The following is a 16,420-nucleotide window of genomic DNA, read 5'->3' on the forward strand; positions in this document are numbered from 1 at the left end:
GCCAGCTATGATGTTATCTGGGTCTGCTCTGCCATCCCAGCCAAGGCTTCCACCAGTGGGAAGAGCGAAGGGAAATGCCAGGACACACACTGAGGCCTTTCCGTAATGCCCCAGCTACTCTTCCCAGAGCAAATGGGATGTCTGGGTCCTTCACTCAAATAGATTAGGTGCTATCTAAAGCACAGCTACTTACTTGAAGTTTTCAAATGTCACCGCCTCCTGAGCGGTGACACCAGGGATTGTCCCTCGATTTTGGAGATCTCAGGACTGAGTGTTGGAGGAAGAGCAGAGCAGCGTCGGATAGTGCCAGCAAGACTAATCCTGCTAGAGCCTCCTGTAAAGCAAAGTGAGATGATTGATAGGAACTGATGGGGCTGCATAAAACAGGGTGGTTTCTCCCCCAGAACAGGGCTGGCACTAGACAGTGGCAGCGATGACGCAAAACGTGAGCACACTGTAATGCTCGACACACCCCGGGAGCCTCTGCCTCAGCAGACACTATGCTGGGCCCAGAGGCGGCCACAGACATGCACTGCAGGGGGCAAGAACTAATACATTTTGAAATCATCACTTATTATAAAATTTGGGGGTTTGAAAGCAGCACAAAAGTAGCATGTTTTAAGGGAGGTTTTCGATAGCCAGCAGGTGGTTGGTATGGCATCACCTCAGCACTCAGAGTGTTGGGAAGCGGTCTTGGAAAGGGACTCTGCAATTTTCCAGCAGCTGTCATGCTATCAATACCATACATCGCTCAGAGCTCATTACATTGATGTTACCGCCACTAAATTTACAGGCGTATGTTTCAGGCAGCGTGGAAGAGGACACGACACCTGAGCCCAGTCCCACCGACACTTACCAGAGCACAGTAAATAGACTGAGGGTTTTAGGAGAAGCAGCAGTTTCAACGTGTATGTATGACTGGCCAGAAACCTGATAGACACAGCCACGTATTCACTGGGAGACAAGCAACATGCTGAAGAAGCCAGGAGTCCAAAGCAGGGACTGAGACTTGCTGGGGTAATTCGTGAGCTAAACCTACTAGTTTTTTAAATTTTATTTTTAATATCTGCTAAGTAGGAAGCCCCAGCCACTGCTGGTGGCACAGTAAGCCCCCTCCTGCAGACCTGGCACCTCTGGGTGAGGAGAGCACAGGTGGATGAGCAGATAGAGGTCCTAGACAGGTATGGAGCTGAACCTCCATGAGCCTGAAGCGAATCAATGTACTGGAATGATCACACAGCTCCATCGCCCATTAAGTGCTGTGCTACACAGTGCTCCTAACCTGGGGATGCTGCTCAGAGCTGCAGCCTAAAAAATCCCCACCCTTGTAAGTGAGATTTTTTGCAACTAGCTTATGAAACCCTCAAAATACCTTGCTACTTGTTTTGCTGTTCAAATGCTCTTTTGGAGTCACCTCCTCCTCTACCAAAACCAAGAGCAGCTAAACCACTTTCCTTCCCTGCTGCCACCACAGCAGCTGTTTGGAGGTCAGCACCTCCCTCCTCTCCATTTATCATGTCCCTGAGCACGCAGCCGTGTGTGGACCAGAAACACCATGACTGCAGAATGCTGCTGAGGCCATCTCGGGCTGAGCACAGGATTTTTTTTTGCCTGGTCGGCCTCAGGCTTAAGGACACATTGGAGCCATTCTCCACTGGGAAGGGAGACGTGTACCACCGTCCCCTTGTGCCTGCCTGTGCCACCACCATGGGCAGCCACCAGGGCATGCAAACCCAACACCCAGCCTGCCCTGCCTGCTTCCTACGCACAAAATCCTTCTCCAGGATCCCTGGAGGAGATGTACGCTGTGGCAAGCTCTTCCAGCTTTACACCACTTTTACCATACAGTCTATACCTCCAGTTTCACTGCCACCTCCAGCAGTCAAGGCTAGAGCGAGGCTAATGTACGAAGTCAGGAGTTCATCCAAATGACACAATTACTCAGCCAGACTCAGGTGGAAAGATATGCTCAGAGATCCTCATGACACACACAAAACATGCCCTTCAGGTTTTCACAGTCAGCAAAGTAAGGTGCTTTTGGATTTTCACTTATAAAAAGTGGCACAATTTCCTTAGTAACAGACCAAAACTTAATGATGCAACAGGCAGCACTACATGTTACACTATCGCTGCAGAACTATCTTTCCTTTTGATAACATGCACCAAAAGGAACATGTTTATAATGAAGCAACACCTATTAAGGATGTGCTCCCTTCTCCCCTGCAGGCACATATGGGCTGCTTCTCACCTACTCACAAGTGCTTTCTCCAAGTGCCTTGGGAGTATTTTTAGAGGGGCCGATCCTGACTCACTGACATACTCCAAAATTTTGCACTGACACTGGCAGAGCAAGATCAAAAAAGAAAGCTTCTCCTTCTCTGCACTCCTCCAGTATCAGAGGGATGGCCTGTTCGTGGCCATTCAGCAGGCTCTTTTATTTAAGAGAAAACCACTGGAAAGCAAGTTCACACCAGGATGGGGATCCACTGAATGCTTTATTAAAGAGCTAAAAAAAATTACAGTTCCTCTTTGTATTTATATAGTATATCATAATTACTATCTAATCATTAGTTATGATTAAATATATATTTATTATTGTCATGGTTTACCTGGCAGGCAGCTAAACACCACAGAGCTGTTTGCTCACTCCCCACCCCCATGGATGGGTTTGCCTTTGCCCAAGGCAGGAATAACCCAGACCGTCTTCCCTAGTACTTTTTTTTTTTTTTTTTTGATGTGCACTACAGGGACTTTATCCCCTTCTACAGTACGTAAAAGTTTTGACTGGGCAGGGCCAGCTTGATTAGCAGATCCCCTAGTGTTGACTAAGCAGGTGGCCTTTGCTAAATGTGTATCCCAGTGTTTGAACATCCCACCACCCATTGCTCCCAGTATAGTCTTTAACAGCTCACTGTATCATGCAATTTTCCCAGAGGCTGGTGCATGACGGGATGCGATACACTCACTCAATACCACGCTCTCTGGCCCAGGTGTGTCTGTAAGGTTGTTTTGGAACCTTTGTCTGACTCAAGTCTCTCTGACTCAAGTCGCCATAGGACTTGCTTTTCCAGGACCAGGATAGTGTTCTGGGTGGTGCCATGGGGCACGGGATATGTTTCCAGCCATCCAGTGGTTGATTCCACCATTGTAAGCACATGGCACTTGCCTTGGTGGGTTTGTGGGAACGTGATATAATAAATATGGTTAAGCCTGGCAAATTGATATTTCAGCAATCATCCTTCACACCACAGAGGTTTTAACCACTTGGCCTGTTTGACTGCAGCGTATGTTTCACATTCATGGATAACCTTTGCATCATTGTCCATGCTCCAGTCCACTCCTTGATCATGAACCCATCTCATGGTGCATCTCTTTCTTGATGGCCTGAGGTGTCATGGGCCCACCAAGCTAGAAATAATTCACCCTTATGCTGCCAGTCCAGATCCACCTCAGCCACTTCAACCTTAGCAGCCTGATCCACTTGCTGGTTGTTTTGATGTTCTTCAGTGGCCCGACTCTTGGGGACGTGAGCATCCACATGATGTACCTTTACAGCCAGGTTCTCTCCCCGGGCAGCAATATCTTGCCACAATGTGACAGCCCAGATGGGTTTGCCTCTGCACTGCCAGTTGTTCTGCTTCCACTACTGTAACCACCCCCACAGGGCATTTGCCACCACCCAGGAGTTAGTATAGAGATAGAGCACTGGCCACTTTTCCTGTTCAGCGATGTCTAAGGCCAGCTGGATGGCCGTTACCTCTGCAAACTGGCTCAAGTCACCTTCTCCTTCAGCAGTTTCTGTGACTTGTCGTATAGGACTCCATACAGCAGCCTTCCCTCTCCGGTGCTTTCCCACAAGGTGACAGGACCCATCAGTGAAGAGGGCATATTGCTTCTCATTTTCTGGCAGTTTTGTATACAGGGAGGCCTCTTCAGCACATGTGACCTCCTCCTCTGGTGATATTCCAAAGTCTTTGCCTTCTGGGCAGTCCACGACCACTTCCAATATTCCTGGGCGACTGGGGTTTTCCATTCAAGCCGTTGGGTGACCAGTGCCACCCACTTAGTTCATGTAGCATCAGTCACATGATGTGTAGAGGGGACCTTAAACATCCAGCCCAGCATGGGCAGTCGGGGTGCCAGGAGCAGCTGTCCTTCAGTACCAACCACTTCTGAAGCAGTCTGAACCCCTTCATATGCTGCCAATATTTCCTTCTTAGCTGGAGTATAGCTGGCCTCAGATCCTCTGTATTCTTGACTCCAAAACCGTAAGAGTTGACCTCGGGTCTCCCTGGTGCTTTCTGCCAGAAGCTCCAGGCAGGGCCATTCTCCCCGGCTGTGGCGTAGAGCACATTTTTTACATCTGGTCCTGCCTGGACTGGCCCAAGGGCTACCGCGTGAACTATCTCCTGTTTAATCTGTTCAAAGGCTTGTTGTTGCTCAGGGCCCCATTTGAAATCATTCTTCCGAGTCACTTGAAAGAGAGGGCTTACGATCAGACTCTAATTTGGAATATGCATTCTCCTAAACCCACAACACCTAAAAAAACTTGCGTTTCCATTTTGCTAGTTGGTGAAGACACAGCAGTTACTTTGTCAATCACATCCATTGGGATCTGACAGCGTCCATCTTCCCATTTTACTCCTAAAAACGGGACGTCCTGTGCAGGTCCCTTGACCTTACTTTGTTTTATGGCAAAACCATCCTTCAGAAGGATTTGGGCTATTTTCTTCCTTTTCTCAAAAACATTTTCTGCTGTGTCGCCCCACACGATGATGTCATCAATGTATTACAAGTGTTTCAGAGCCTCACCCTGCTCCAGTGCAGTCTGAAACAGTCCATGGCAAATGGCAGGGCTGTGTTTCCACCCCTGGGGCAGTTGATTCCAGGTGTACTGGACACCCCTCAAAGCGAAAGGAAACTCTGGCCTGCACCCCACTGCCAAAGGGAATGAAAAATATGCATTAGCAATATCAGTTGCAATATACCTCTTGGCTGCCTTTGACTCCAGTTTGTATTGCAGTTCTAGCATGTCCAGCACAGCAGCACTCAATCGTGGAGTGACTTCATTCAGGCCACAATAGCCTACTGTTAGTCTCCACTCTCCATTAGATTTCCACACTGGCCATATGGGATTGTTAAAGGATGGGTGAGTCTTGCTGGTCACTCCTTGGCTCTCCAGTCAATGAATGAGCTCATGGATGGGAATCAGGAAGTCTCCGATGGTGCAATATTGCCGCTGGTGCACTGTTGTGGTGGCAGTCAGCTCCTGTTGTTCTTTGATCCTCAGCAACCCCACACAGAGGGGTCTCAGACAGTGGGCAGGGTGGACAGCTTTCCCTGAAAGGGATACCTTTCTCTCACACTGGACAGGAGTCGCCTCCAGAGGCTGAGGGCTTGTGACCCTTTTCCAATCACTTTGTCAACACTCCCTTCCCTAGAAAGGGATCCCAGCTGCTCGGCTTCCCTATCCTCCTATTCCAGGCTACTGGCCCTGTTATCCCAGCATCAGAGCAGCCAGGTGACAATGTGCTTGCCTGGACGACGGCTGAAACCTTTTCACACATCTCACAGCTTGTTCAAGGATAGGAATTGGGTGGTTATTTTCTCATTTATAAGTTCTGACTCTTCCTCTTCTGGTGACGTCCCTCCTTTTTCATCATTCCTTACTAAGCGAGCTGACTTTTCCTTCCAAGATTTCTTGTAGTATATAGGGGGTGACAGATACCAGCATGGGTTGGTTCTCTGGTTCAGCTGCAGTGCCTGTCACTGGGGTTGGAGTAGCCGCAGCGCCTGTTGTTTTGTTGTCAGATCCAGAGACCTTCTCTTCCCCTTGGGGGTACTGAGTAGCGTGGAACAGGGCTCAGTAGGCATGGGCCAGGCCCCAGAATGTTGCAGTGACCTGTGTCTCTCTGGAGTTGCCAGGGTGACAGCACACTTCTTCCAAATACTTTACTAGTTTTTCAGGATTCTGAACTTGTTCAGGGGTGAAGTTCCAAAACACTAGATGTGCCCACTATCCTAGCTACTTGCCCATACTGCCCAGACAGCCTGTCACTCATAACTATCCAGTCTCGAGGTAGATCTTTGGTATTGCGAAATAGTTGTTTCACTTTTTAAAGGACCTGAAACACACTCAGGAGTAGGAGCAACAGGAACATGCTGATTTGAACATCCCAAGGATATTAAAAATTCTCAAGAGCTACTGTAGCTACCCTGGAGGAGAAAGGGAAGGTGAAGGATGTGTCTCCCCCATAAATTGCCTTTCCGAGGAGAAAAGGTAAAAAGTATATTAATAGTTTCTGAGAGATGGCTCCTGAAGTACAGAGGTGACGTCACTGCTGAGTACAAATGCTGGATTAGTCTCATGACCAGCCATTTTATCGTATCCTAAGCCCGTGCGACAAAATACAGCAAAATGATAACCTTGACCCAGCTCCCAGAGGCGATAAACAGCACAACAGGAAACATACTGCAAGTAAGGTGTTCCATAACCCAACTCTGAGAACAAACACAGCAACTTTGACAGCAAATTAATCAACATTGTGACCAGCGACTATCAAACTAATAAAATGAATGTTTATAACAAATTTGTTCTAATGCGCTCTGGTCAGATTTGTCATTATCTCAACCCATAAAGCCCCACATTGTGCACCAAAAGGACTGTCACAGTTTAATCCCAGTCAGCAACTAAGTACCACATGGGTGGGGGGTGGGGGGAAGGAAGTAAGATTCCTGGGTTGAGATAAAGGCAGTTTCATAGAACAGAAAACAAAGGGAAAATAATAATGATAAAAGAATATGCAAAACAAATTATGCACAATGCAACTGCTCACCACCTGCCAATCAATGCCCAGCCAGTCCCCAGCCAGCTTTCCCCCAGGTTTATATGCTGAGCATGATGTCATATGGTATGGAATATCCCTTTGGCCAGCTGTCCTGGCTGTGCCCCCCTCACAGCTTCTTGTGTATCTCCAGCCTTCTTTGTTGGTAGAGCATGAGAAGCTGAAAAGTCCTTGACGTAGTGTAAGCACTACTTAGCAACAACTAAAACATCAGTGTGTTATCAACACTATTTTCATCCTAAATCCAAAACACAGCACTATACCAGCTACTAGGAAGAAAACTAACTATCTCAGCTGAAACCAGGACAATTATATATAAAAATTATAAAATATATTTAAATATAATACTAGAAACAATAAATGCAGGACCATTCCCCATCCTGCTGGAGCTCAAGTCTCCTCCTGTAGTAGAGGCCGAGTGCCACACTTGCTCCTCGCCCTTCCTACACACATTCAAGGCAGCATCTGAAACCCAGCCACCCCAAGCACTGCGGGGTTTGACTCATCTGTAGCAAGCCTGGCTGGATTTAAGAATACAGCAAATGCAGTTACAGTCTGGTTTGAGGCATGCAAGCAGAAGACCGTGCTTGGAGAAGTGCAGACAGGAAACATGCCAGATTGTTTATACCTGAGTCATGATTAATGTTGACAGTGAAAAACTGAGACAACTCAGAGACCATTACAGTGCTCAGTGTCTATGTGATGCTCTACCCTAACTCCACCAACAGCAAAATTAGGACTAAGCACACATTACCCATTAAAATATCACAGCTGCACTGTGTGAAACTATTCATGATACAAAGCCTGGGATACTCACCCCACCGTTACATTTGCCAGGTTAGGAGACCAGACTTGCAAGTACTGCTTTCAGAATATCAACCCTGATTTCCAGCAGACACCCTAGCAAGAAACCATCCACTGAGAAGATAACACTACCAAAAACTACTGACAGTAGCAGAAGGTGAAGGAAAGGTCTGGGACAGGTGAAGACAGGAAGCTCCAGGAAAGTACACTGCAATTTTAGTCACTTCCTATCTCTCTCCTTTCAATCCACCTGACTTTCTATTCCCTCCCTTCATGTTCTTGCTTACCAGACAGACATGGAAGTAGCAGCATGTGTTTTAAATCAAGTGGGACCAGCAAAGAGGAAAGCAAGAAAAGCCTGGGTTACCTTTAAGTGTAGGGAGTGAAGGGAAGAGACCATACATGGGAATTTGGGACAGATCACTAACTTGCAATATAAGGTGTGTACATGAATCCTAAACACACACACAAAAAAAAGAAGAAAGGCCCTCAGGCTTCATTTTGGGGAGTCCTTGTTACTGCAATATCTCTGAGCACTTGCTCTGGAGAGATGTGCCCTTTGTTCCCACGCAGGGCTTTTTGCCAGCTTGGATCCACCCCTATCCTCAGAAGTGGGAAAGTCAGACCTGCCAGAAGGCATGTCATGCCTCTCTAGATGACATGCCAATCCCCAATTACTGTAAACTGAAAATCTATATAGCATATTACACCCATACAGAGAGGCCAAGTAGTTGAGGCTGAGCTGGGGACCTGGCAGGTAAACTCTTTTACACCAATCTACGTCTGCAGTGGAACCTTTATTTCCCCTTGCAAATCACAACTCCAGTGCACATCTACCCAAATAAAAATATAGGCTCTCATCTCCTACGTTTTTCTGCTTCCTGACTAACCTGATATCCCTCCTCAGGAACCGTCTTCCAGGGCAGAACCGATCAACTAGACCTGCCACCCACCATGGCACTTGGGAGCAATACGCAACAGGGATTCCCCAAATCGCTCACAGCTGGGTCTGCTCCACCACACAGACTCCTGGCATGGCCATCCCTCCCCACCAGCCTGCTGCTCGCCTCCGTGCCACCTCCGCTTGGGGATGACAGTGCTCCTGACCTTCCTTGCCCTCCCATCTGCTCTACCGCCCGTATTTTGGCTATCGGCCACATCTCTCTCACCCGTAACCTGGGGCATTTCTCCTATACCCCAGCACGTAGCCAAGCAGGATCACTACCCTGCGGCATTTTTCTATGTATCCTTCTCAAAATTTTGCCACAGAATGAAAATTCCAGGTAGAAATGTTATTTCTCTGCCTTCTCACCACAATTCCCATTTCAGCTACTTAACCCTCCGCTCTGTAACAGCCAAAAGCATCACTGCTCAGCCCCCTACTTGTGCTAGTCACTATCACCAAACCCTCCCCACCTCCTCCCAGAAAGCGGCTCCACAGGCTCCCTGTGGTCAGGGTATTCAGTTCAAATGTCTCAGTCCCCCTTGCCCCTCTGCAGTTGCCTGATTACGTTCGTTAACGTAGCAGCGCTCACCACCTCCGCTGCACCGGCAATGCCAGCTCCATCCATCTGCTTGTCAGCTTCCCCCACAACAGTCACCGCCTGTCCCTCCACACTGCCCCTCCAGTACGGCGGGACCTCCTGCCATCCTTCTGCAAAGCCCATCCCGGCTGCTGCCTTGCAAGCCTCATGGAGACCCACATTTGCTATGAAACCAGACAAATATGATTTCTGCAGTACGTTTCGGTTCCTTACTGGTAGGAAATAGAAAGGATTCCTTCCCAGACCTCTCAGGAGCCAGCAGCTGACCCAGGTGACTGTGAGCATGTGCTGCTCTGTGCTCATCACTACCCACCTAGAGACCCTGCTCCCATCACAGCTCCTTGGACTCCTTGAGGCTGCCATCAGCTACCACAGGGGTTTAAACAGAGACCAAAGAAACTTAGCATACCAAGAAGCATGGGATGCAACTCAGAAGGACGCTTTCAAGAACCACCTAACACACCTGTGCTGTTTGCAATATTACAGCAGCAATAATATTATCACTATAACTGTGGTTGCAACAGTACACCTCCAGCACAAACAGAAAGGAAAGACTTAGCTCTCTTCCTAGCTTGCTAGAAGAGCTCTGGAAAATCTTTTGCACCTCAGTTTACATGCCTGGGGACTGGGTTTGCATCTCCCTCTGTGCTGTTCAATCCTGGAAACCCATCAGTGAGCAACGTGTGACAGAGATTAGCTGTGCTGCTTTGGAAGGGGAACCCCATCCTACCGCCTGGGACTCTGTTACTAAATGTGTATAGACGACCTTTCGTGCAGGATGGCACTTCTCTTGCCTAATTTCCCCCACCTAATTTATAGCTCAGAGTGACTAGGGAGAGATGGGCAGCTCTGAGGGTTACACCTGCAACCCACCTCAAACACCTGTCCTAAAGCGAGGTGAAGCGTCTCTGCAAACACCGCAGCCTCTCAATTGATCCCAGAAGTGGTTAGGCAGCTACTACAAAATAACTGCTTAACTCATAGGCAGCTGGGGCGAAACACATCCTAGTCCATCTCTCCAGGTCTACCTTTCTACATTTATAAGATAGGATAACAGCACCATCCCAGCCTCTGGGAGAGCAAGAGGCCAAGCACGTCAATCCCAGGGACTTGAGAAACACCATGATGATACATAATGGAGGTACATACAATTTCAGACCCCTCGGCATGAGTCAAAACACTCAACAGTCTTGCCCTCCCCTCAGGAAATAAAGGTGCTATCTTCCAAGTAAGGTTTCAGTACAATATTAAGGGATGCAATGTGAACAGAGACAAAGTGTGTGATACTGAAGTTAATCACAGAAAAAGGGGGCTGGGAGGGAATCCCATGAGAGCAACACATTTATTTCATTATTATATCACAGATGACATTAAGTATCCACTGAGTCCCTCAAGGCAGAATTCTTGCATAAAAAGCATCCCCATTTACCAAGCATGATAGAACCTGCAACTGTTCTATAAATAAAGGGTATTTACAAAGAGAGCTGTTAAATATTTATTTTTCTCTGGAGACGGAGCTCTCTGTTCATTTATCTCCGCTGCAGAATCATTTGGTATCAGGGAGCAGAGGAGCTTACCTAAAAAAAGACTAGGAACCAGTCCAGAGCCTGATCCGGACACCGCACCAGCCTCCTCTACAAGCTGGTGAGGGAAAAGCATCCAACCTGACACAGAGGGAACATGAAGCAAACAAAATGGGGATGATCTCATCTGGCAGGCAAAGGTAGAAGAAGGAATGCCAGCGACAAAGCAACGATTAATAAACGCTATCATACTGCTCCGTCCTTACAGAGCTGGCTTGGCACTATACATTAAAGAAGTGACAACCTTCAATTGTGACGAGTAACTGCAGATTTGCATTACATTTGCTTAGTGTCTTGGGAACAAGCATACATTTCTCATAACTAATGAATTAGTAATATTTTTTTTTCCTTTTTAGATTTTTTTTTTTGGGGGGGGGGGGGGGGGGGGGGAGGGAGGGGAGCTGACAGCTGGGGGGGGAGAATCAACCAAAAAAACGTGGCTCTGAAATACACTTCACTGCTAACCCTTTGTAGTAGCAATTGTAATAGCTCTTACTCCAGCTTGCCAAAAGCTGAGTTTTAATTAAATATTAAAAAGCTATTTGTTAAAATAACGTTGCCATAGCAACTAGAGAAAGCTAAAATACCCTGGCGTTACTGACTCACAGCATATTAATCAACTACCAGCTATTATATAATGAGCACCCCTCTGCAAGCACCCGCGGGAGCTACAGCACCGAACGCCTGAGCCCGCAGCCCCCCGAGCCGGGCAGCGCTTGCTGCCAGACTCTGCCCTCTGTGCACTTGCTGCCTGCCCCTGGCTCAGGCAGGGCTGGGTGGTTATCCAGGCTCAGCCCAGGAATCACGTGCCCAAATATTTCGGGGAAGCCACGCCGGAGCGCTCGGGATCAGTATATCATCATGGGGGCACGAAGGGGGATGGTGCAGGGCTAGGGAAGTTTTGGCGAGGGGCGCGAGGACGGCAGCTCCCCACGCGCCTCCTTCCCAGCGAGCCCTGACCACCCACCTCCAGTGCTCGTCTTACAAATTTGGCGCTCGCATCAGATCTATTTCTGTAAAAAAATTTTTTCAAATTATTGGAATTATTTCTTGCAGCAGGTGCCTTCCTACCATCAGGCCAACTGTGCAAAACTCCAAAGGAGCAGAGATCAAACTTTGCAAGGGCAAACCCGCTCTGCTGCTCATACAAAATAGCTTATTTTACAGACAAAAAAAACCCACCCAAAAAACAAACCACAAAAACTGCCAACAACCCTGCCCCCCAACCACACCTCGTTCCCAACCATGCTGAAGAAACCCTTCTATGCTCTCTGTCCATGCACCGCGACAATGGCAACCTCAGCCATCCTGCAGTCAAAGCCACCTGACCCACGGCTGCTGCTGGCACTTGCTGCCAGCCCTTGGGAGGCTTTCCCTGGGGACACAGCTTGTGTTGTTAGAGGCAGTGGGACTTCTCCCATTGCCTTTGTCCATGCCGTGGCATCACCGCGTGGTCTGCAATGACAGGAATGGTTGCAGGAGGAAGTCTAGTGGTTGAAGTCCAGAGCAACATTGGCATGGGGGAAGAGGACTGGGAGGGAGAAGTGCAGCTGCGTTGCTCAGATGGAGTTGGGGACAAGCTTCCTCCCCCTCAACGACTCAAGTTTGTGCTTGTAACACCCCCCCCCCCCCCTTTTTTTTTTTTAAATGGAAAATAAATACTTAACCGTGTAGTTATTAACTGAAAGGAATGTGATGAATATTACAGCATTTGTATGCCAGCTTCAGTTTCCTGCTGCTTTGTTTGGGTGTCACAGGCTGTGACTATGACAACCACAAGCAGTTATTGGACTGATGTCATTTGTGACATCATGCTTAATGGAAAAGAAAAGAAAGAAGAGACACTACCAAAAAATAAGACAACTGGAACAAAACCTGCTTTTGCTTCTTCAAGCATCATCAGCTCCTCTCTGCGGAGTAAGGTCCCGAAGGACTACCATGCTGGTGCTGCTGGAGAGCCAGGCAGCAGCAACCCCATCCTTACTGAAGCCTGGGCAGCACTGAGCACTTTGGAAAACCTGCCCTCTCTCCTCCCCCCAGCTGCACGATGAACTGTGAGTTTGCAGTCACACAGAAGAAGTCTCCTCACCCCTTCCCGGCTGGGAATCACCAGCACGATCCAAAGCCTAAGCCTGGCTTCCAGGTCTGAGACAAAGGCAGCAATGGAAGCTTTTGGCTAAACCTTACCTCTACTGACTAAGTTTCTCCTGCTCTCCAACCAACTTCTCCTCCCCATCTCTATTCTCCATTTATAATAGTATTTTCTCCCCCTTCTTAAAAATAAACCGCAGCCTATGCAACATTTCCAGACAGTCACCTGACCAACCATGGGGGAAACGTGCACTGATCTTGTGAGAAGTGCACTGTTTAGAGAGTTGGCTTTTCTGGTGACAAGTACAAGTCATGGTTTCAGCCTTCGAGGGCTGCCCCCGCTGGAGCCAAGTCTCCCACCCCATGTAAGAGCGAGGAGGCAGCACCACTGCTCCATTTCGCAAAGCCCATGACCATACGTAGCGCTGGCACTCACAGGACATGCTGCTCTCAGAGCCTATCTTTGCTTTGATAGAAAGTGTTTGCAGATTCACTCCTCAAGCTCCAAGTAACAAACAAACAAAAAACCAAACCCCCCCCAAAAAAAACAAACCACCACCATCCCCACCAAAACCCCAAGCCCCTGAGCCCCCCAAAACCCATCTAAATCTCACCTGGTAGACAACAGTCCACTGCAATAAGTATCTCCTTTACAGTTTACACATCAGAAGCCTTGACAGAAACCAATTAATTTTTCCAAGTTAGTTTTCCCCAAGTTTTTCCAGCACAAATGAAGTGTGCTTCTCTGCCCTCGGTGCTCTCCTGCTGGACGTGCTGTGCTGCCGCAGCCTGCCCCAGGCACCCCCGAGGTCCCACCTGATCTGCAGCCAACCCACCGACCTGTCCTCACACACAGCATCCTGGGGTGGGAGAGCACCCACGCCACCATGATGCAGCTGAAGATGTTTCTCCTCAAGTGCATACAACCTGAAGGAAACCCTCTGCCTGCATCCTCCCAGGGCTTGGTGCTGCACAAAGAGATGGCTCTGCCTTGCACTGCCCAGAAAACAAAACCCCATCAGGGAATCTTGCCCATTAAAATTAAAAAAAAAAAAAAAAAAAAAAAAGAGTATTGCTGTTAAATAGCAGACAAGAGATGCTGCTTTACAAAGGGGAGGTGGATTAAGTCATAACAGGTGAAGCAACCACCTCTTGCAGTTCCCTGCCCTGCCTCTTCTTCCTCATCAATGTCCCCAAGCCCACTAGAAATGGCAGGAGCTCCCCAAACCAACACCATCCCTGACCGCTCGTAACACAGCACATCAGCACTTGGTCTAGGCAGGCTCCCTCTGCATGGGTGTCAGCCAGAGCCACCCCGAACCACTGTAGCATCCCGCACTGCCACCCCTCGCAGGGGACAGTGCCTCTGGAAGCAGCCGTTGGTAAGTTCCACCTTCTGGGTGCTGGGGGGCAAATGGAAAAAGGGAAAAGGCAAAGCAGCCTCCTCACCCCTCTATCCATTAAATCTCTCACTGGACACACCTAGTCCTGAAGCATTTTGCCGGACAATACCAGAAGGGGATGCAGAGAACAGACATACAGGACACGGCTTCTTGCTCAGCACTGCCCTGCTGCAGTCATCTCGTGCTCCCCCGTTCCTCACTTGGGCTTCTGCCATGCAGCCAGCGCAGTAGGAGACAGGTAAATGGGAATTTACGGTCTCCTTTCACTGCTGAGCAACGACAACTTGCTGCAATAATTGCAGAGCCACCTGAGACCATACACAAGTTACCTGAGCAGCTTCTGAGCAGCCTGCTCTTGTTTTCTCTCTCACCCTCGTAACACAGCTATGACGTATCAGAGGCACCCGCAGACTGCATGCTGCCCTCAGCATCGCTGCTCTGCCTTGACTTAACAACACAGACAACATCTACCTGGGACTAGCAGTTCACCTTTGAAGAGCAGGACCAGGTCCCTTTGTTTTTTCCTTTTGTGCTTTTGTGGAAGTAACCACTACGGGGGTGCATTAGGACACAGATTCATTAGGACCACAGAAACACTTTCCAAATTTAAATGCTGTCTACTTTAACAGAAAAAAAAAAAGCAAGCTTTGCTTTGAGATGAGCAAAGAATGTTTCTAGTGTATGGATATACTTTGAGAGATACAATATTTACACATAGCATCTTACCGCTGAATTTTCTTCACCTAAACCAGTATCACTCTGGAGACAATACAGCTGTGAAAAAACAGAGGCCAGAGCCCATCCTGTACAGAGTTTTGTAAGTGACTAACAAAAAGTAAACCTCACAGCTCAATTAGCAGGTCTTGTGTGACAGTTTAAACACCAAGGAGTTAGGACAAAACGTTTGTGATTCAAAGGGAGAATATAATCTATGTACCTTACTGAGGTAGGATCAATACAAAACCATCATAATTTCACATCCCTTTTCTCCCAGTAACTGTGCTCGCTGCCAGTATCCTTGACAAAAGGCTGGAAGTAGGATTCCCTACTCAGGTTTTTTTCTTACCAGATTCTGAATGCTTGTTAGGTATTTATTAAGGATTTTTTTACCACAACTTCACCGAACACTGATGGACTTGGTTTCTCTCCTGTTAACAAAACATAGCCCTTCTTTTTTCACACTGATTTCAATTTGGGGTTTTATTCTGCTCTAGCCCAAATAGACTTGTGTTGCTGTAACAGAAAACAGGCTGTAAGCCACTGAAATAAAAATGGAAACAAAACTCTGCTGATTTCCAAGTAACCATAAATTTCTATCACCAGAGAACATGGTGAAAATGGGACAGGAGTTGAGCTGATTTTAAAAACCTCAAACACCCCCCCCCTTATTCAACCCCTCTGCTAAGAAAATTTACTTACAGAAAAGCAACGAAACTCACAGTAATGGCATCCAAACCCCCAGTCCAAATTTTGGCCCTGTTATCCAGCCCAGGGGAGCTGCCCCAGGAGCCCACACTGTGCCAGGCACCCAGGCAGGGGCTCCAGTAGGGGCTTGTCAAGGCTGATCTGGTGCAGCCCCTGCTAACCCACCTGGAGAGCTGTGAACTAGCCACAGCTGCTGGGAAATCACAGCCCGGACCCTTTAGCAATACATAGGGAAAGGCTATAGGGAAGCTGCTCCTTGAATATGTATTTTATATATACACACACAAATATATATATGTATAAAAGCTCCTGGCTGAGCTGCTTTGGAGCAAGGGAGGGAAGCCAAACATGCAGGTGTCTCCCTTGGTGTAAAAGTTCCTCCAAAGTTATTTTACCAGATCAGGGAAGAGGTCAATATTGGATAGTTTTCTGTTTCAATGACAGGGCTCAGGTGCCATGCACACACACAAAAACAACCTCACAGCGAATCTGTGCTCTTCTCCCCTTTTGAAAGATGCAGACTTTCTGCCTGAGGATAGCCTTGCCTCAACTCTCCAGTAAGATTTTGTCTTTCAATGGCTGGTAGAGCTTGGAAACAACAAACAAGCTTCAGATGGTGTTAATGGTCCATTCTGCTGACCATATTCTCAGTTAAATGCATTCATGTGGTTCGTATCTGCAGTGAGATAATTATTCAGCCTATGTGGTAATACAATGCTGACTTT

At 47.8% G+C, this 16,420-nt stretch overlaps 1 protein-coding gene across 6 annotated transcripts in view; it reads right to left on the reverse strand.

Annotated features, from left to right (window-relative positions):
- The window catches only part of ZHX2 (zinc fingers and homeoboxes 2), an 84,587-nt gene that overhangs the window by 36,363 nt on the left and 31,804 nt on the right, over nt 1–16,420 (reverse strand). For 3 of the 6 annotated variants that reach the window (XM_064442161.1, XM_064442158.1, XM_064442162.1), the window contains one exon: nt 194–334. The exons of the other annotated variants lie outside the window; for them this stretch is intronic. The gene's annotated coding sequence lies outside the window, so the exon portion shown is untranslated. The remainder of the gene's footprint in view (nt 1–193; nt 335–16,420) is intronic. 6 annotated transcript variants of the gene reach the window in all.

Source organism: Phalacrocorax carbo, chromosome 2 (assembly GCF_963921805.1).
Source record: "Phalacrocorax carbo chromosome 2, bPhaCar2.1, whole genome shotgun sequence".
Lineage (NCBI taxonomy): Eukaryota > Metazoa > Chordata > Aves > Suliformes > Phalacrocoracidae > Phalacrocorax > Phalacrocorax carbo.